Source organism: Macrobrachium nipponense, chromosome 32 (genome assembly GCF_015104395.2).
Source record: "Macrobrachium nipponense isolate FS-2020 chromosome 32, ASM1510439v2, whole genome shotgun sequence".
Taxonomy (NCBI): Eukaryota; Metazoa; Arthropoda; class Malacostraca; order Decapoda; family Palaemonidae; genus Macrobrachium; species Macrobrachium nipponense.
In genome coordinates, this window is record NC_061094.1 from 33834729 (window position 1) to 33855229 (window position 20501).

Consider the following 20501-nt stretch of genomic DNA (forward strand, 5'->3'; position numbering starts at 1 on the left):
GTACACTAAATTGTGATCAGTTTGGTATATAACACATTGTAAAACGATCAAGGCAACACAGAGAAAATATTATCACAAAATGATGCATGAATTCGTAACGCGCGGACGGAAAAAAAGCTGTTTTCAAAAATTCACCATAAATTGAAATATTGTGCTAGAGACTTTCCATTTGTTGCAAAATGAAGGTAATTGATCGAATATTACTAGACTGTAAGTGTTGTAGCTTACAATTGCAGTTTTCGACCATATCACTCGAGTTGAAGTTGACCGAAGGACAAATTTTTTCTATTTATCGTTATTTATATGAAAATATTTCAAAATTGATAAAAGCTACAAGCATGGGTTGTTTTTTGTTGATTTCTACATAAAATTGCACACATTTTCATATATAAAACTTTATGTAACGAGTAATTTAAAATGGTGCAAACATTACGACAATCGGACGAAAAAATTTGATTTGTTTGGAAGTTACCGCGCGGACGTAAGGAAAATGTTTATTTCATAAATTCACCATAAAATCGAAATATTGTGCTAGAGACATCCAATTTGTTGCAAAATAAACATAAATGATTGAATCTTACTAGATTGTAATAGTTTTAGCTTACAATTGCATTTTTTGACCATTTTGGTCGAGTCAAAGTTGGCCGAAGGTTGAAATTTTGGCATTTATCGTTATTTATATGAAAATATTTCATAACTGATAAAAGCTACAACCATGGGTTGTTTTTTTGTTGATTTCTACATAAAATTGTGCACATTTTCATACATATAACTTTATGTGACGTCTAATTTAAAATGGTGTAAACATTATGACAATCGGACGAAAAAATTTATGATTTTTATGGAAGTTACCGCGCGGATGTAGGGAAAAAGTTTATTTCATAAATTCACCATAAATCGAAATATTGTGCTAAAGAGTTCCAGTTTGTTGCAAAATAAAGATAAATAATTGAATATTACTAGAATGTAATAGTTTTAGCTTTCAATTGCGTTTTGTTACCATTTCGGTAGAGTCAAAGTTGAACGAAGGTTGAAATTTTGGCACATCGTTATTTATATGAAAATATTTCAAAACTGATAAAAGCTACAACCATGGGTTGATTTTAGTTGATTTCTACATAAAATTGCGCACATTTTCATATATAAAACTTTATGTAACAGCTAATTTAAAATGGTGCAAACATTATGACAATCGGACGAAAAAAATTATGATTTTTTCGGAAGAGTTACTGCGCGGGCATAAGGAAAATGGTTTTTTTTTAATAAATTCACCATAAATCGAAATATTGTGCTAGAGACTTCCAATTTGTTGCAAAATAAAGTAAATGATTGAATATTACTAGAATGTAAGAGTTTTAGCTTACAATTGCGTTTTTCTACCATTTTGGTCGAGTCAAAGTTGACCAAAGGTTGATATTTTGGCACTTATCGTGATTTATATGAAAATATTTCAAAAATGATAAAAGCTACAACCATGGGTTATTTTTAGTTGTATTCTACATGAAATTGCGCACATTTCCATATATAAAACTTTATGTAACGGCTAATTTAAAATGGTGCAAACATTACGACAATCGGACAAAAAAATTTATGATTTTTTCGGAAGAGTTACCGCGCAGACGTAAGGAAAAAGTTTTTTTCATAAATTCACCATAAATCGAAATATTGTGCTTGAGACTTTCAATTTGTTGCAAAATGAAGGTAAATGGTTCAATATTACTAGAATATAAGAGTTTTAGCTTACAATTGCGTTTTTCTACCATTTCCGTAGAGTCAAAGTTGACCGAAGGTTGAAATTTGGCACTTATCGTTATTTATATGAAAATATTTCAAAACTGATAAAAGCTACAACCATGAGTTGTTTTTGGTTGTATTCTACATGAAATTGCACACATTTTCATATATAATACTACATGTAATGGCTAATATAAAATGGTGCAAAAATTATGTCAAAATGACGAAATAATTTCTGAGATGTGTCGCTGATGCTTTTTAGTGCGAGAAGAAAGAAATTCGCGCTTGCGCGCCTGGGTAACGATTGTAAACAAAATAACACCTTGATCCGTGAGCTCCCAGCATCCCCAAAGGTGCGTGATTCAAAAGTTTTTGCCTAGTAGGCCTGTAACTATTTTTCAGCGAATTTTTAAAAAAACTTTTTTTCGTTGACGTACCATATGTTGGTTCGGCACCCAACAGACAATTTTCGTCGACGTTTAATATGTCCAATCGGCGTTAAAGGGTTAAGATAGAAAGAGGTGAACGTGGACTGGCGTAACCAAGTACCAGCGCTCAGCACTCTATGTACAGCCAAGTTCTTTTTGAAAGCCAGCGAGGGACCAATATCCCTATGTCATGTGCTCTAGCCTGCACAGACATGGCGATGGAATCATCAAGAGTCAAGTATGCCTGTCTGATGACTTCCCATATCCAAAAAGAGATAGTATTCTTAGAGACCTCTTTCGTCGTACGGCCTGTACTGACAAAGAGCCTGCAGCATCCTGGTCTAAGGTGCAGAGCCCTTTTAAGATATGTAGTAACGCAGGGCCCGGACAGGGCAAAACAAAAGCTCTTGAGCATCACCACCCACAAAGTCAGTCAGTGAGGGAATGGAGAACGAAGCGAACCTGTCATCATGCACTGAGGGATTTTGAGTCTTGGCCACGAACTGCGGAACAAATTCGAAGGACACTGACTTCCAACCCCTGGTGTGCTTCACCTCATAACTCAGACCGTGGAGCTCTCCAACCCTTTTGGAAGATGCCAAAGCCAAAAGGAAAACTGTCTTAACCGTCAGGTTCCTATCAAATGAGCGGCGCAAGGGCTCATATGGGCTCTTAGTCAAGCTCTTAAGCACCACGGAAACATCCCACGTTGGGGGCTTGAGCTCTCTAGGAGAAGACGACTGCTCAACCCCTTAACTAGCAGGGAAAGTTCCCAGGAAGAGGAGACGTTGATACCCTTCAGGCGTAACACCAAACTCAAGAGCCGCCCTGTAGCCTTTAATAGCAAACACAGACAAACGTTTCTCATCTCTGAGGAAGGTTAAAAAGTCTGCTATTTGCTGAATAGAGGTTGCGAGTGGAGAAAAACCCCATTTATGACACCAATCACAGTAGATCGCCCATTTGCCTTTTTAAACCGCGGAGGTTGACTTCCTAAGACTGCTGGACATGTGCCCAGCTGACTTCTGAGAAAAGCCTCTCTCTCGTAGGAGATAGTTGGTAGCCTCCAACCGTAAAGAGACGGGGATTCTACTGACTGGTGGAACCTTTCTGCATGGGGCTGACACAGGAGATGCCGCCAAGGTGGAATCTCCCTCGAAATCTCCGACAACAACGATAGCAGATCTGGAAACTATTCCGCCTGAGGCCACAGAGGGGCCACCAGAGTCATTCTGAGACCCTGTGAACCCAACAGCCTGTTCAGAACCTGACAGATCAAACAAAACGGAGGGAAGGCATACACCTCCAGGTTGTCCCAGGGATGTTGGAATGCATCTTCTGCCAATGCCAAGGGATCTGGGACCACTGAACAGAACACTTCCAGCTTCCTGTTGTAGCGTGTCGCGAAAAGGTCCAGCATGGGTCTCCCCCAAAGCCTGTCTGCCTGCACTTGATGAAGGGACCACTCTGTGCCTAAGATCTGATCCCGGCGACTGAGTTTGTCTGCGACCATGTTCCGTTTCCCTGGGATATACCTGGCTGAAAGCTCTACCGAATTGCTGATTGCCCACTGGTGAAGCTCGATGGTCAAGGCATGAAGCTGCTGCGAAACTAGGTCTCCCTGTTTGTTCACGTTGGCTACCACCGTGGTGTTGTCCGACATGAGAACGACAGAGTGACCCTCTACCATCCCCCGAAACTCCTTCAGACCCAGGAAAGCAGCCTTCAACTCCAAGACGTTGATATGCTGCTGCTTGTCCTCTAAACCCCAAACGCCTGAAGCGACGAGGCCGCCTAAGTGTGCGCCCCAACCTGTGAGGGAGGCGTCCAAGAACAGAAGGAAGTCCGGAGGGAGAGAGCGCAGAGGGACGCCCTTCAATAGATTCTGGTCGTCCAGCCACCAACGAAGGTCTTCTCTCACTTTCAAAGACAGTGGGACCATAAACGGGAGTCCCTGCTGGACACCAGAATTCCCCCAGTCTCCATTGCAGAGACCGAAGACGAAGACACCCATGAGGGACCAGCTTCTCCAGGGAAGATAGCACTCCCAGAAGAACCTGCCGCTGATGAGCTGACTGATGCGACTTTGAGAGGAAGTTGCGCGCCACAGCCCGCAACTTCTCCAATATCTGATCCGACGGGAAAACTCTCACCACTGTTGTATCGATGACCATGCCCAGGTAGAGAATCCTTTGAGTGGGTACAAGGTTTGACTTTTCCTGGTTGACTAAAATGCCCAGGTCCAGGCAGAACCGAAGAAGACGATCCCTGTCTTGCAGCAGCTTTTCCCTGGAAACTGCCAAGACCAACCAATCGTCGAGGTACCTCAGCAAACGGATCCCCTGAGCATGACCCCAACTTGACACGAGAGAGAAGACCCTTGTGAACACTTGAGGGGCCGTGGTCAACCCGAAGCACAAGATTTTGAACTCGAAGATCTTGGCTGCCAGAGAGAAGCGAAGGAACTTCCTGGACGTGGGATGAACAGGGATTTGGAAGTATGCGTCCTTTAAGTCTATCGACAGCATGAAGTCGCCTTCCCTCATGGCTGCCAACACCGAGCGCGGGGTGTCTTTCTGATGAAGCGTTTCAAGGTGGATAAGTCGATCACAGGCCTCCATCCTCCCGATGCCTTGGGCACCAAGAAGATGTGACTGTAAAACCACGGGGACGGACGCACTACTTCCGCTATCGCATCCCTGTCCAGCATCTTCTGCACCTCCTCCTGAAGAGCCAAGAACTTCAGAGAATCTGGTGGATACATCTTCCTGAGCTGCGGCTTGTCCAACAGAGGAGGAGAGAAGTCGAATGGCAACAGGTACCCCACCCGAAGGACATCTACCACTCACTTCTCCGCCCCGTAACACTGCCACTTGGCCTATTGGCCTAATGGCCAGCCAGGCAACCCCCACCCGTGGCGCAGGAGAGGGATAGGCGCCCAACCTACCGACGGCCCCCTTGACCTCTGCTCCTAGGGCCTCTTCTTGGTTTAAAGGAACGAGAGCGAAAGGGGCATTGATCCTGAGACTTTGGCTGTGACAAACGGGAAGGCCCTGCCAAACTCGAGGTCCTCCATGGCCTACCAGGGGACGATCTCCTTGATTGCTGCTGGACCAGGGGAGGAGGGGGGCCAAACGTCTCCGAGGGCGGGGCTCTGATTTGGACACAGCCTGGTGCACCAGACGGTCCTTGGTGTCAGCCCAATGTCGGTCTATTGCATTGTCGAGTTCGGTCCGTGGAAACAAAAATTATTCTAACAGGTCACCGTTCCTCAAGGCCAGCAGAGACTCGATGTTGAGCAACCTCTCCATCCTAGACAAAGCCGCATTCCTCCTAACCAGAAGAAGACTTGCCCATAAATTGGCACTGAGGTGAGCCAAATAAGAAAACCCCTTGCTCCGGATTGCAAAAGACTGGCAAGCGAGGCGGCACTCAAAAACCCAACAGGGGACCTGTCAGAAGCTATCTTGGCAATCACCACAGACCAGAGGTCCAGCCAAGAAACCGTCTGCAACATGGAGGCCGCCGTAGATTCCAAGGCTAAGGCGTCTTGCGGAGATAAGGACGGAGCCACTGACCTCACCTGTTCCAAAGTCAAACCCGGCTTCAGGCGAATGACGTCTGGGTTAAGGTGGCATGAGAACAAAAATGATATTGTTGATACAATAAAGTTTTGTACATACTTACCTGGCAGATATATACTTAGCTAACGACTCCGTCTTCCCGACAGAAATTCAAATTTCGCGGCACACGCTACAGGTAGGTCAGGTGATCTACCGCCCTGCCGCTGGGTGGCAGGAATAGGAACCATTCCCGTTTTCTAATTAGATTTTCTCTTACCCCTGTCTCGTGAGGGGAGGCTGGGTGGGCCATTTAATCGTATATATCTGCCAGGTAAGTATGTACAAAACTTTATTGTATCATAACAATATCATTTTTGTACATTCAACTTCCCTGTTGAATGTTGAATGTACCACCTTCGGTGGTGGGTAAGAGACAGCTAATGACTGAAAAGACAGGTAAACAACATACGTTTTAGGTAATATATAAAAAACCTTGGTTCCTACCTGTTTAAACGGAAGACTTCATAGCCATTGCTTAGGAGTCTGCTTTGTCTCAAGAGCCTCAGCGAGAATGTGACCTATGGCTAAGAGTTCTTGTGGGTCTGTCGATGGGGTCTTATCCACTTACTCGACAGAGCCTGATGGCATTTGTCAATGGTGTCTCATCCAGTTACATGACAACACACCTTGCCTAATCGCATAGTCAAGGAGCACAACACCGATCACCTGATCCCAAAACCCGGGTTAGTACAGAGATTGAAAGGAGTTATCCCCAACATCCTTTCAAACGACCATAAAAACTCGAAACCGCAACATAACACGAACACGAAACAGTTATAATACAAAACGTTTTGTACACACTCACCTGTCAGACACACACCCAGTCCCTTTCTGACAAAGGCGACGGCCGCCTGTGCAACATCTTGCGCCCTTGCCAGGAGAAGACCAAGTCCACATCTGACAGGGAAGTTGATCGTACAACTAAATTAATTAAGGATCAGTATTTGCTCCATGTCCCAGCACTGTATCCGCCGAAACATACGGACCAAGAGAGAAGCATCTCTCGTAAGTAACTCTGACATCTTTCAAGTAGTGAGAGGCAAAGATGGAATTGCATCTCCAAAATGTAGCAGCTAAAATGTCTTTCATAGACATATTTTTATTGAAAGCTAGCGAAGTCGCAACTGCTCGCACCTCATGCGCTTTCACTCTTAGCTGCTTAAAGGAGTCATCTTGGCACTTATCATGAGCTTCTGAGATCACGCTTCTCACAAAGAAGGCCAGGGCGTTCTTTGACATGGGTCTTTTCGGGTCCCTCACCACACACCTTAGACTCTGACGGCAACCCTTCAGTTGATTCTTCTTTTGAAGATAAAACTTTAGTGCTCTGACTGGACAAAGAGACCTTTCCATCTCTTTCCCCACCAGAGGAGAAAGTCCCCTGACTTCAAAGCTTCTGGGCCAGGGGTTCGAAGGGTTCTCGTTCTTTGCCAGAAACAAAGGTTGGAAAGAACAAATTGCCGAGTCTCCTCTAAACCCTACACGAGAATCTAATGCATGGATTTCACTAATCCTCTTGGCAGTTGCGAGAGCCACTAGAAAAATACATTTTCTCGTGAGATCTCTAAACAAGGCTTGATGCAGAGGTTCGAACTTGTCCGAAGTAAGATACTTGAGGACCACGTCGAGATTCCAACTAGGAGTGCGAGAGGGTCTAGTTTTAGTAGTTTCGAATGACCTTATGAGGTCATGAAGATCTTTATCCTCCGCTATAATTCAGGCCCCTATTCCTGAATACAGCGGAGAGCATGCTTCTGTATCCTTTGATGGTGGGTACAGCTAAACGAGACTCTTCTCTCAGGAAGAGCAGAAAATCAGCAATGACGGTCACAGAGGTATTGGAGGAGGACAGTTTCTTCGCCTTACACCATCTACGGAAGACTTCCCACTTCGATTGATAAACCCGCAAGGTTGAAGACCTGCGGACTCTGGCGATTGCGCTGGCAGCCTTTCGCGAAAAGCCTCTCGCTCTGACAAGTCTTTCGATAGTCGAAAGGCAGTCAGGGAGAGAGCAGGGAGGTTTTGATGAAATCTCTCGAAGTGGGGTTGTCTGAGCAGATCCGTCCTTTCGGGAAGAGATCTGGGGAAGTCCACCGTCCATTCCAGTACCTCTGTGAACCAGTCTCGAGCGGGCCAAAAGGGGGCGATGAGAGTCATTCACGTCCCTTCCGAGGCCACAAACTTTCTTAACACTTCCCCCAGAAGCTTGAATGGGGGAAACGCGTACGTGTCTATGCCCGACCAGTCTAGGAGAAGGGCATTGACCGCTATGGCCCTTGGATCCTCGACTAACGAGCAGAAATTGTCCATCCTTCTGGAGAGGAATGTGGCGAACAGATCTATTTGAGGTTTCCCCCATAAGGACCAGAGCTTCTGGCAAACTTCGGAGTGTAGGGTCCACTCTGTTGGAAGGACCTGGTTCTTCCTGCTCAATCGGTCCGCTCTTACGTTCTTTACTCCTTGAACGAACCTTGTAAGGAGGGTGATGCCTCGCTTCTCTGCCCATATCAACAGAGCTCTTGCCAATTCGTAGAGGGAGAAAGGGTGAGTTCCTCCCTGCTTGCGAATGTAAGCCAGGGCCGTGGTGTTGTCCGAATTCACTTGCAGCACCACGCCTCTGACTTCGGCTTCGAATGCCTTCAGGGCTAGATGTATGGCCAGAAGTTCCTTCGCGTTTATGTGCCAGGACACCTGTTCCTTTGTCCATGTGCCTGACACTTCTTTCTTCCCCAGTGTTGCTTCCCAGCCTGTCTCCGAGGCGTCGGAGAACAACACTAGGCGTGGGCTCCAAATTGAAAGGGACAATCCCTCGTTTCTCTTGAGAGGAGCTAACCACCAAGTCAAGTGGATCTTGATTTCTGGGAGAATTGGAAAGGAGTCCGAAAGATCCCCTTTCTCCCGATCCCACATCTTCTGCAGATAAAACTGTAGGGGCCTGAGGTTGAGCCTCCCTAGGGAAAAGAACTGTTCTAGCGAGGAAAGGGTACCCAGAAGACTGAGCCATTCCCTCGCTGAGCTCTGCTCTTTCCCTAAGAAGGCTGAGACTTTTTCCAAGGCTCGCACAATTCTCTCTCGCGACGGAAAAACTCAAAAACCCCGAGAATCCATCTGAATCCCCAGATAGACAATGTTCTGGCTGGGGACCATCTGAGACTTCTCGAGGTTCACAAGCAGTCCGAGTGACTACCATGTCTAGGGTCGTAGTCAGGTCCTCCAAACACTGATGTTTCGATCTGGCTCTGATAAGCCAGTCGTCCAGGTAAAGCGATATGTTCACCCCCTTCAGATGTAACCAACGTGCTACGTTCCTCATGATGCCTCTGAACACTTGAGGAGTCGTAGACAGGCCGAAGCACAGGGCCCTGAACTGGAATATCTTCCCCTGGATCATGAACCTCAGATACTTTCTTGACGCAGGATGCAATGGGACGTGAAAATATGCATCTTGCAGGTCCAGGGAGACCATCCAATCTCCAGGACGTAGAGCCGCAAGAACCGAGGCAGTTGTTTCCATGGAGAATTTTGTTTTCTCCACGAATCGGTTCAGTGCGCTCACGTCTAATACAGGTCCCCCCCCCATGTAAAAACAGTCTTCCCCGCGTCTTTCTTGGTGCTGAGCCACGATTCCACCGACTGAAGAGCCTTCTTCATAGAAATGGCAGGGCGCATCTTCAGTACGGAGGAGGACTTAGCGGTCTTCATACTTGAAAACAACGACCGCAGAGAAGGAGGGGCAGCAGGACTGAGGGAGTCCCCAAACTCTAGTAGCAAAAACGTAGCCAACGTCTTATAATCCGAGACCTTTCTCTCCCGGAGGCTCTCCTTCCGACAACTCTTCAAGCTCACGTCTCGTTGGAGAAGGGCTTCTCTCAGTACCAGAACCATCCTGACAAAGGCGATTGCCGCCTGTGCGACATCTTGGGCCTTTGTCAGGAGAAGGCTAATCCTGAGAAAAACCATTAAGCTGAGCCTCATGACTGTCTTCTATCTTGTTAGGCGATGCTGGAGATCCTAGCGCCTTACGCTTGGCTGGCGATTCGCGCCTGGCGTCTGGCTGGTGCCTCACGCATGGCTGGCGCCTCACGACTGCCTGGCGATTCGCGCCTGGTTGGCGCTTCACGCCTCGATGAACTCTTTATAGGCAGAAAGGCGTCTTTTCTTCTAGGAGGGTCTTTCTTGAGAACTCCCACCAAGGAAGCAATTTGCTCCTGCATATTTAGGAGAATCCTTGTAGTAGCCTCTTCCTTTTCCATATCAGAAGGAGAGGAAGGAGGTCTGGATGAATAAGGAGCCTCTGAGCCGAAAGCAGGCGCATCTAGGGCTCTCTTAGCTCTCTTCCTGTGCTTCAGCGAATCCTTCAGAAAGCGTTCTGGGCTCGAGTCCAAGGTGGGAGCTTTCCAACTCTTCTTGAGAGGACGTGATAATTCGCCCGAGCTCCACCCTCGCCTGTGAGACGACGAATCTGACGAGGAGAAGCACTCCTTGAGGATGCCTTTGCAATGGCGATCCTTGGCAGCCTGGGACACCTGATCGGTGGGGATTCTCCGTAACCTCCGTAAGGCTTTCGACATTCCTTCTCCTCTGGGTCTATGAGCTTGGAAGAGGTCTAGGCCTGGGAGCGAGACAGAGCCGATCAGACGCCCCCTCCATTGCACTGGGAATACTATAATCATCCACTGCACTTTGCTTACTTTCTAGAGCTATCATTTTTAGCTCCATCCTTTTGAGGGCAGCTTTCAAATCCGAAATCTCCGTAGATGAATTTGCACCTTCTGTGAAGGGAAAATGTGCTGACACTGTATGTGAGGAAGCAACTACTTGGGGATTAGGAGCTACTATGTTTATTGGCTCGACAGAGCGAGACCTACTCAAACTTTTGGAAGAAGCTTTCCTAGCCCTATCCCTCTCTAACTTCCTTAAATAAGCAGTTAGAGTCTTCCATTCCTCTACACTCAAATTCATACATTCGTCACACTTGTTAGAAACAGAACATTCATTCCCCCTACACCTCTTGCATACAGTGTGAGGATCCACCGAAGCTTTCGGCAGTCTCACACTACAACCCTCATTTACACACACACTCTAAATGAACAGTTAGAGTCCGACATTCTGAGAAAAATCCGTAAGCAAAATCCAAAAAAGTCCACAAATCGCGTGTACCAAACCAAAGATCCAATACGTCACCAAATAAATCAGTCCAGAAGATCAACGGCGATGAAAAGCGAAAGTCAAAGTCAGGAGGAACCAGCAACGATGTTACCGGAACCGGCGACAGAGAAAATCTGATTAGAAAACAGGAATGGTTCCTATTCCTGCCACCCAGCGGCAGGGCGGTAGATCACCTGACCTACCTGTAGCGTGTGCCGTGAAATTTCTGTCGGGACGACGGAGTGACGGAGTCGTTAGCTAAGTATATATCTGACAGGTAAGTTGAATGTACAAAAATGATATTGTTATAATACAATAAAGTTTCATACATACTTACCTGGCAGATATATACTTAGCTAAGACTCCGTCGTCCCCGACAGAAATTCAAATTTCGCGCCACTCGCTACCGGTAGGTCAGGTGATCTACCTGCCTGCCCTGGGCGGCAGGACTAGGAACCATTCCCGTTTTCTATCATATTTTCTCTCTTCCACCTGTCTCCTGCGGGGAGGCTGGGTGGGCCATTAATTGTATATATCTGCCAGGTAAGTATGTATGAAACTTTATTGTATTATAACAATATCATTTTCATACAATGAACTTACCTGTCAGATATATACTTAGCTGATTGGCACCCTTTGGTGGAGGGTCAGAGACAGCTAATATGGAATAGACAGGTAAACAACATATGTTGTAGGTATAAAAGAAAAACCTTGGTTCCTACCTGATAGGTGGAAGACTTCGTGGCTGTAGCCCGGTAGTCTGCATCACCTCAAGACTTTAGCGAGATATTAGATCTATGGCTAGAGTTCTTGTGGGTCTGTCGATGGGTATATGAACCGCTTACTCGGCAGAGCCTAAAAGGACTTTGTCAATGGGTACTGGACCACTTCTATGACAACACACCTTGTGAAGGAGCATAACCAATCCCGACCACCTGATCCTAACCACCATGTTAGTATATAGAATTGTTCTGAGTTATCCCCGAACTCATTACAAACAACCCATAACTCGAAACGAAAAACGCATTCATACAAAAATTCTCAAAAAAAAAAAAAAAAAAAAATTTAAGGATTGGTGTTTGCTCCCGTACCCAGTATTGTATCCGCCGATACAAAGGGTCCCAGAGAAAAACATTTCTCGTAGGTCACGCGAACGTCTTTAAGATAGTGAGATGCAAAAACTGAATTGCACCTCCAATATGTCGTGTCAATGATTTTCTTTAACGACATATTCTTCTGAAAAGAGAGAGACGTCGCCACTGCTCTAACTTCATGGGCTTTTACTCTTAAAAGCGGAAAAGAGTCGTCGGGACAGAACTTGTGAGTATCCGTAATGACGCTCCTAATGAAGAAAGCTAATGCGTTCTTAGACATGATTCTTGTGGGGTCCTTAATCGAACACCAAAGACTTTGTCTAGAGCCTCCCATTTGTTTCTTTCTTTGTAAGAAGAACTTCAAGGCTCTTACCGGGCAAAGAGACCTCTCTGTTTCTCTCCCTACTAGACTCGATAAGCCTTTGATCTCGAATCTCTTGGGCCAGGGATTCGATGGATTTTCATTCTTCGCTAGAAAAAGAGTTCTAAACGAGCAAAAGGCCGAGTCTTTGTTAAAGCCGACTTCATCTTCTAGGGCATGAAGTTCGCCAACTCTTTTGGCTGTCGCCAAAGATAGGAGAAACAAGCATTTTCTTGTTATATCCCTGAACGAAGCTACGTGGGGAGGCTCAAATCTGTCAGACGAAAGGAACTTGAGAACTACATCCAGGTTCCAGCTGGGAGGAGTTAGTTCCTTAGATTTTGTCGTTTCAAACGATCTAATCAAGTCGTGCAGATCTTTATTCTCAGCAATCTCTAGGCCTCTGTTTCTAAAGACTGCCGAAAGCATGCTCCTGTATCCTTTGATCGTCGATACAGACAAATGAGAGACCTCTCTCAAGAACAAAAGGAAGTCAGCTATTTCGGTTATAGAGGTACTGGAGGAGGACAACTTCTTAGACTTACACCACCTTCTGAATACCTCCCACTTTGACTGATAGACTCGTCTAGTGGAAGCTCTGCGGGCTCCTTTTTTAAAAAAAATGGCGATAGCGCTTGCAGGCTTCGCGAGAAAAACCCCTCGCTCTGACAAGTCTTTCGATAGTCGAAAGGCAGTCAGCGCGAGAGCGGGAGGTTTTTTGATGAAACCTCTCGAAGTGTGGCTGTCTGAGAAGATCCATCCTTTTTGGAAGGGATCTTGGGAAGTCTACTGTCCACTCCAGCACCTCTGCAAACCAATCTTGTGCTGGCCAAAACGGGGCTATCAGGGTCATCCTTGTCCCGTTGGACGCTACGAACTTTCTCAACACTTGTCCCAGGATTTTGAAAGGGGGGAAAGCGTACACGTCCACATGAGACCAGTCTAGCAGGAAGGCGTCGACCACGAGAGCTCTTGGGTCTTCCACCACTGAACAAAAGACTTCCAGCCTTTTGGAAACGAATGTGGCGAACAGATCTACGTGAGGAGTGCCCCAAAGATCCCAAAGACTCTGACACACCTCTGAATGAAGAGTCCATTCTGTGTGAAGGACCTGGCTTCTCCTGCTCAGTCTGTCCGCCCTGACGTTTCTCGTCCCCTGAACAAATCTTGTCAGGAGGGAGATGTTTCTCTGTGAGGCCCAAATTAGCAGATCTCTTGCTATCTCGTAAAGAGACACGGAGTGAGTTCCTCCTTGCTTCCGAATGTAGGACAGGGCTGTAGTGTTGTCCACATTCACTTGGACCACACTGTTCGTCACAAAGGGTTCGAAGAACTTTAGCGCCAAGTGAACTGCTAGAAGTTCTTTGCAATTTATGTGCCAGGACACCTGTGCTGCCTTCCAGGTGCCTGACACTTCTCTCGGTCCTAGTGTTGCTCCCCAACCCTTCTCCGATGCGTCTGAATACAACACTCGGCTTGGGTTCGGAACTTCCAGAGAAATTCCCTTGTTCTCTTTTAGAGGGGACAACCACCATTGCAGGTGTGGTTTCATCTCCATTGGAAGGAGAAAACTGTCGGAGAGAAGGCCCGTCTTCCAGTTCCAAGATCTCCTTAGGAAAAACTGAAGAGGGCGAAGATGTAGTCTTCCCAGGGGAAAAGAACTGTTCGAGCGAGGAAAGGGTGCCTAGAAGGCTTAACCATTCCCTCGCCGAAGTCCGTTCTTTCCCTAAGAAGAAGAGAGACTTTTTGTTTTTCAAGCCTCTCACGATCTCTCTTGCGAAGGAAATACTCGAAAACCCCGAGAATCCATCTGAATCCCCAGATAGACCAAGTTCTGTCTGGGAATCAGCTGTGACTTCTCGAGGTTCACGAGTAGTCCCAACGCCTTTATCAGGTCTAGGGTCAAAGAAAGGTCCTCCAAACACTGTCTCTCTGTTCTGGCCCTGATGAGCCAATCGTCCAGATATAGAGAGATGTTGACGCCTTTGAGGTGAAGAAACCTCGCCACATTCTTCATCAGGTTTGTGAAGAGCCTGAGGAGCTGTGGACAGGCCGAAACACAAGGCCCTGGACTGAAAGATCCTTCCCCCCGTCATGAAACGGAGGTACTTCTTCGACGAAGGGTGAATCGGGACATGAAAATAGGTGTCCTGGAGATCCAGCGACACCATCCAATCTCCTTGACGCAAAGCCGCCAGGACTGAGGCCGAAGTCTCCATAGAGAACTTCTCCTTTAGAACGAACTTGTTCAGAGCGCTGACATCTAGAACTGGTCTCCAGCCCCCCGAGGCTTTCGCAACCAGGAAAAGCCGATTGTAAAACCCCGGAGAGTTTTGCTCTAGAACCAATTCTATAGCTCTTTTGTCCCACATTTGATTCACCATCAGACGAAGAGTATCCCTCAGTACAGGCCCGTCCGTATCTGGCTGACAGTTCCCGCGGAATGGTCGTCAGGGAAGGACTGTCTCGGAAGGGGATAAGATATCCCTCCTGATTATGGACATGGAAGAGGCATCCGAGTCTATGAGTGACCCAGGCGTCTGCAAATTCGAGAGCCTGGCCCCCACTGGTGTTTGGAGGTTGTCTGTCTCACTTCCCTTTCTTAAAGGGACGGGAAGAAGCCTTACCTCTCCTCTCAAGACCTCTTCTCTTAGAGGTAGCTCTGGAGAGAGGGCCTCCTCGAAAGGGCTGAACCGTAGAAGTCGGTCCTTTCTTGTCAACCGAAACAAGTGGTCTCTTCTTCCTTGCAGTTTGCAGGAGAAGATCCTGTGTCGCCTTCTCAGTCAGTGATCGAGAAATGTCCTTCACTAACTGAGAAGGAAACAGGAAGTCAGACATGGGAGCGAAAACCAGGGCTGCTCTCTGTGAGTGAGAAACCGCCTTGGTTAGGAAGGAACTAAATATACTCCTCTTCTTCAGGAGTACTGCTCCGAAAAGAGAGGAGATTTCTCCCGATCCGTCTTGTACCGCCTTGTCAATACAAGCAAGAATACTCAGAATGACTTCGGGATCTAGACCATCCGAGTCATGAGCTTTCTTAGACATCACCCCAAGGGACCAGTCTAGGAAATTAAACACTTCCAAAATATGGAAGAGTCCCTTGAGGAGATGATCCGTCTCCGAAATCGCCCATGACACGCGAGCTCCATTCAAGCGTGTCTCCTTTTGACGAGTTGCAACCGAAGGTTGAAAAGTCCGCTTCGGCTGCCGCGGTGGGAGAGGACAAAGGCCTCCCATGTTCTCCCCAGTTCGGTACCAGAAACCTCTCTTGCCAGAAAGTATGGCTGGAGGCATACAGAAGGTGGTTCTGCCCAGATCCTTCTTAGACAACATCCATTTATCTAAGGACTGAAGCGCTCTCTTCATAGAGATTGTAGGTCTCATCTTCAAGACCGACGAAGACTTAGGCACAATCGCACTCGAAAACAGTGATCGAGGCGAAGGAGGAGCCGCAGGAGTTAAAGAATCTCCGTATTCCTGCAAAAGAAGGTCAGTCAGAACTTTATAGTTCGAGACTCCTTCTCTACCGTCACCCTCTTCTTCCGAATCTCCTTCTACACCTTGTGGAGAATCGGCCTGAAAAATGAGAGGATCTTCATCCCGTTCTCTCTCTACTGGTGACAAACTCCTACTAGGAGAGGGACTCATAGAGTGAACCGACTCTCTCTCAAGTCTAAAAGAAGTCTCGCGTCTGCTTGACTTCTCACGCCTGAAAAGCTCCTCGCGCTTGGCTGGCGTCTCGCGCTTGGCTGGCGCTTCACGCTTGGCTGGAGCGTGTTGCCTGGCTGGCATCTCGCGCCTGGCTGACGTCTCGCGCTTGTCTGGCGCCTCACGCACAGTTTGACTCCGCGCCTGGCTGGCGCCTCGTGCTTGGCTGAATCCTCGCGCCTGGCTGGCGCCTCGCGCTTGGCTGAATCCTCGCGCCTAACTGGCGCCTCGCGCCTCACGCCTGAGCGTATCCTGATCTAGAGCAACTCGCTCGGATAGATCCTGACGTTTGTACGACTCTTCGCGCCTGGAAGACGTCCCATGTCTGGAGGACGCTTCACGTCTGGCTGGTGAAAGAAGACGAGACTTCTTAATAGGAAGTCTAGCGTCCTTCTTGCGAGGGGGATCCCTCGAAAGAACTCCAACCAAAGAGGCAATCTGCTCTTGAACTGCAAGCAATATCCTCTTGGAAGCCACACCAGCGTCCTCTTCAATAGAAGAAGCAGGAGAACTCGAAGGAGTGCGATCCTCAAATACTGTTCTAGGAGGCGTCGAAACCAGCTTAGCCTTCTTGATAGAAGAAGGAGCTTCTCCGTAGAAGCGTTCCGGGCTCGAGTCGAACGCCGCGCTCTTTCCAATGCCTTTTCAGTGGCTAGAAAGATCCGAGTCCTTCCACCCTCGTTTAGGTGAAGGAGAACCGGACGACGAGAAACAATCTCGTAGAACGCTTCTATTAGAGCGGTCCTGTGCAGACTGTAACGAAACAGAACCTGCTGAAGGGACGCCTGACCGTTGGGGATTCCCCACAACCTCCGTACGACTTTCGACTTTCCTACTCCTCTGGGTATGTGAGTTTGGAAGAGGTCTAGCTAGCCTGGAGCATCGCAGGGACGGTCAGACGCCCCCTCCACAACACTGGGAACACTCACTTCACTTAGTAATTCACAATCACTAGCCTTACCTTGCATGGCCGCCATCTTTGTCTTCATTTTACGAAGAGTAGCCTTCAGATTGGCGATTTCAGAAGCCGAATCCGAATGCAAAGCCTGTGAGGATTCAGATACATAGGGAGAATCATATTCATTAATAAAAGGAGAGTTAGACTCATAAAAAGGCTCAATAGGCCTTGTACTCACACTCTTTTGTGCAGCCCGTCTAATCCTATCCCTCTCTAACTTCTTCAAGTAAGAAGTTAGAGTCTTCCATTCATTAGCATCCAACTTTTCACACTCAATACAGGTGTTAGCCAAAGAACAGTCAACAGTAGCGAATGCCAAAACAACGATCCAGTACGTCACCAAGAAATCCAATAAAGATGATCAATAAAGTCTTGAAAAGCGAATTCCAGTCAGGAGGTAGTAACAACAATGTTGATACCACCGGCGACAGAGAAAATATGATAGAAAACGGGAATGGTTCCTAGTCCTGCCGCCCAGGGCAGGCAGGTAGATCACCTGACCTACCGGTAGCGAGTGGCGCGAAATTTGAATTTCTGTCGGGGACGACGGAGTCTTAGCTAAGTATATATCTGACAGGTAAGTTCATTGTATGAAAATGCAGAGCTCGTAGCATAGTACTTCCTATGTCTTGTGAGAGGTGGGGGTCAGAGTTTGGTAAAGCCTCTAGAGCAAAGTGAGCCGTCCTGGTCAGAAATAGAGGCATTAACCTTCTGCAAGACCGACTGAACGTGCCCTGACAACGGCAGCTGGAGAGACTATTTTGGGTCCTGAGCAGCTCCCACCAAGACTTCCAAGCAAGAAGGAGTGTAGGACGACCGATCCTGAGTCCTACTTTCCAAACTGTTGAACCCACGAATGAGATCAACAACCTCCGAAAAGGAAGACAAACTCCTGCGTGCCCCCTTCTTCCTGCTCTGGCACCGGCGACCAACGATGAGAAGGATGTGTAGCCTCCTCTAACGCATTTTCTTCACTAAAATTCACAGAAGGGTTAGTAGGCAAACAGTCTGAAATCTCTACTAGCCTATCTGGGCTGGGTCCAAGCGTCAGCCTCCGAGACGGACCCACTGAAACATTAGGCACATCACTTACCTCAACAGGTGACTCCAGACGGCCATGAATGGACACGGGCGTGGCGGCCGTACGTACGTGAGATGTGGGAAACTCGAGCACTCGAGATTGACGAAGAATCCCTCATAGTGGAAGACTTGGAAGCAAGCAAACACTCCGGCTGCACCACCTCCGTGCTCACTTCCTTCGACCCCTTGACAGGCGCCTTCAGGTCTTTACGGCGACGAATAGGCCTGGTAGAAGAAGGGTCACTACTATCACATGCACGAACGGGGGAGGTTGCCACACGCTTGCGATGTGGAATGACGGGCTCGGGGGGTTGCACGTACAAGGTTCGGCGGCGAAGCAAACCCTGCAGAACACACATCACTAACACTGCCCGAAACCACAGCACTCTTGGGAACACGTCTGTGCTGTTCCTCTCTCGGCGGCGAAGGAAGGGCAAGGTCCTTAGCCTTCCAATGCCTAACACGCCCATGAGGCGTAGAGGGGGAAGAGGGAGAGGGAGACAGCACCAGCTCCTTATGCGCACTCTTCTCGGAAGGCGTTTCCTACCAGTCCTCCCAACCGATAAGGCAGCCAACTTCACATCTGAAGCACCGCCTGGCATATGAGCTCGGACTGATGTGCCAGAGAAGGCTCCGAAGACAAGGAAGGGAGATGTTTTGAGCTGGGCAGCAGAGATGACGTCACAGCTAAGAGAGGCGGCTCGGAGGCGACTGGAAGATATGTTATTGATGAGAGTGACGTCACAAGCGGCGGTGACGTCACGACCTCCCCTCTGAGTGAGGGGGAAAGAGACGCCACTCGCGGAGGAATACACAAAGATGATCCCCGTGACGACAACAACGGGGCTGACACCGCAGCATCACTCCGCGACAAGGCGGCGGCAGCCGGCGGAGCAATACAAGATGGCCGACTGCTCCCTCCCGTGGAGACGAGGCCTGGAGGGTGGGGGGGATGGCCTGGCTGGACTGGGGAGAGTGGGTGCGAACCTCCTCAAAATGCGCTAGCAACCCCCCTAAGGACGGGGTACCCGCTAGCCACAATCGTCTTCCAAATCGCTGCCATTTTGGACGCCTCCGACTCTGGAAGAGAAGAGAATGATGAAAAACCTCATCCTTCTAAGGGAACCGAAAAAACTCCCGAAGAAGAGGGTGCTACATTACAAATAATACCCTGGTGACCTCCCGATTCTTCCATCGACGAATCAATGGAAGAAAAGGAAGGAGAAGCAGGGGCAACGCTACTATGGGGGTTGACTACTGTGGAAGACGAAACATCAGGAATAAGAGTAAAGGCCTCCCAAGAAGGAAGAGTGGAGACTCTCCGACATTCCCTTTTACCATAAAACTTTCTCCACTGCTCCAAAGACCATGCCGGCATTCCGTACAAGGATTCGTAATCGCACAAAAATTGGAACGACACCTACTGCAAGTGATGTGAGGGTCCGTCGCTGATGAAGCCAAGAAACGAGAACACGGAAATCCAGGAATTCTGGGCCACCAACGCTGACGTCAAGAAGGAGCAGAAGCCATAATCTTAGGCAAAAACACACACAAACACAAAAGGAACGAAACAGGCAAAAACCGGGAAAAGGCCAAGAGAGGAAAAAAAACCCCTCTCTCGTCCCAAGGCGGTAAAGAAAAAGACTTGCGTAGATGTTCGGCGTTTGACCACTCTTCACCCGATCTATGCATGCGTTGCCAGATACCACAAGATTCCTTGCTTTCATCTACTTTTTTACCGGATCCAGCTAGGTGCTAGAAATTATCCTATCCTATTGTTAAGACCTCAGGTTTGTAGCTATAAAAAATACAAATTGTCTAAGAAAATTTGTCATTTTAAATTTGTTTATCTTTGTTTCGGCAAGAATTTCATCATGCCAAAGAGGAAAAGACAAGCAAAACATCACGCTAACATACAGAAGAAAATTCGCTCTAATAAGCTGAGTTAGTGAAGGAGAGAGAGAGAGAGAGTTCCATAGGAAGGAGTGGCCTGTCTTGCCTGACGCAGTGCCCCAGGCTACGATATATGAGCAAAGGGATCTTCATTTATGATCAAATTATGATAAATAACGTAGTTTTGGTTTATGTATTAATACCCAAAAAAGAAATATGAATTCATAATAATCATTATTTATTAACATTGTCTCTGTAAAAATACAAAGGAAAACTTTGAACGCCTGCATCTCAAAACTATACTACTTATTGACTTTCAAATTCTATCTTCTCCCTTAGTTTTAAAGCTATAGCATTGAAATTTGGTATATAACTTAGAAAGGCATTATAGAACAATCAAGTGAAGCCCTTTTTTCCATTTTTTCTTTTTTTTTTCTAAAAAAAATTTTCCTGATGTATAGGGTTTATTTTTTT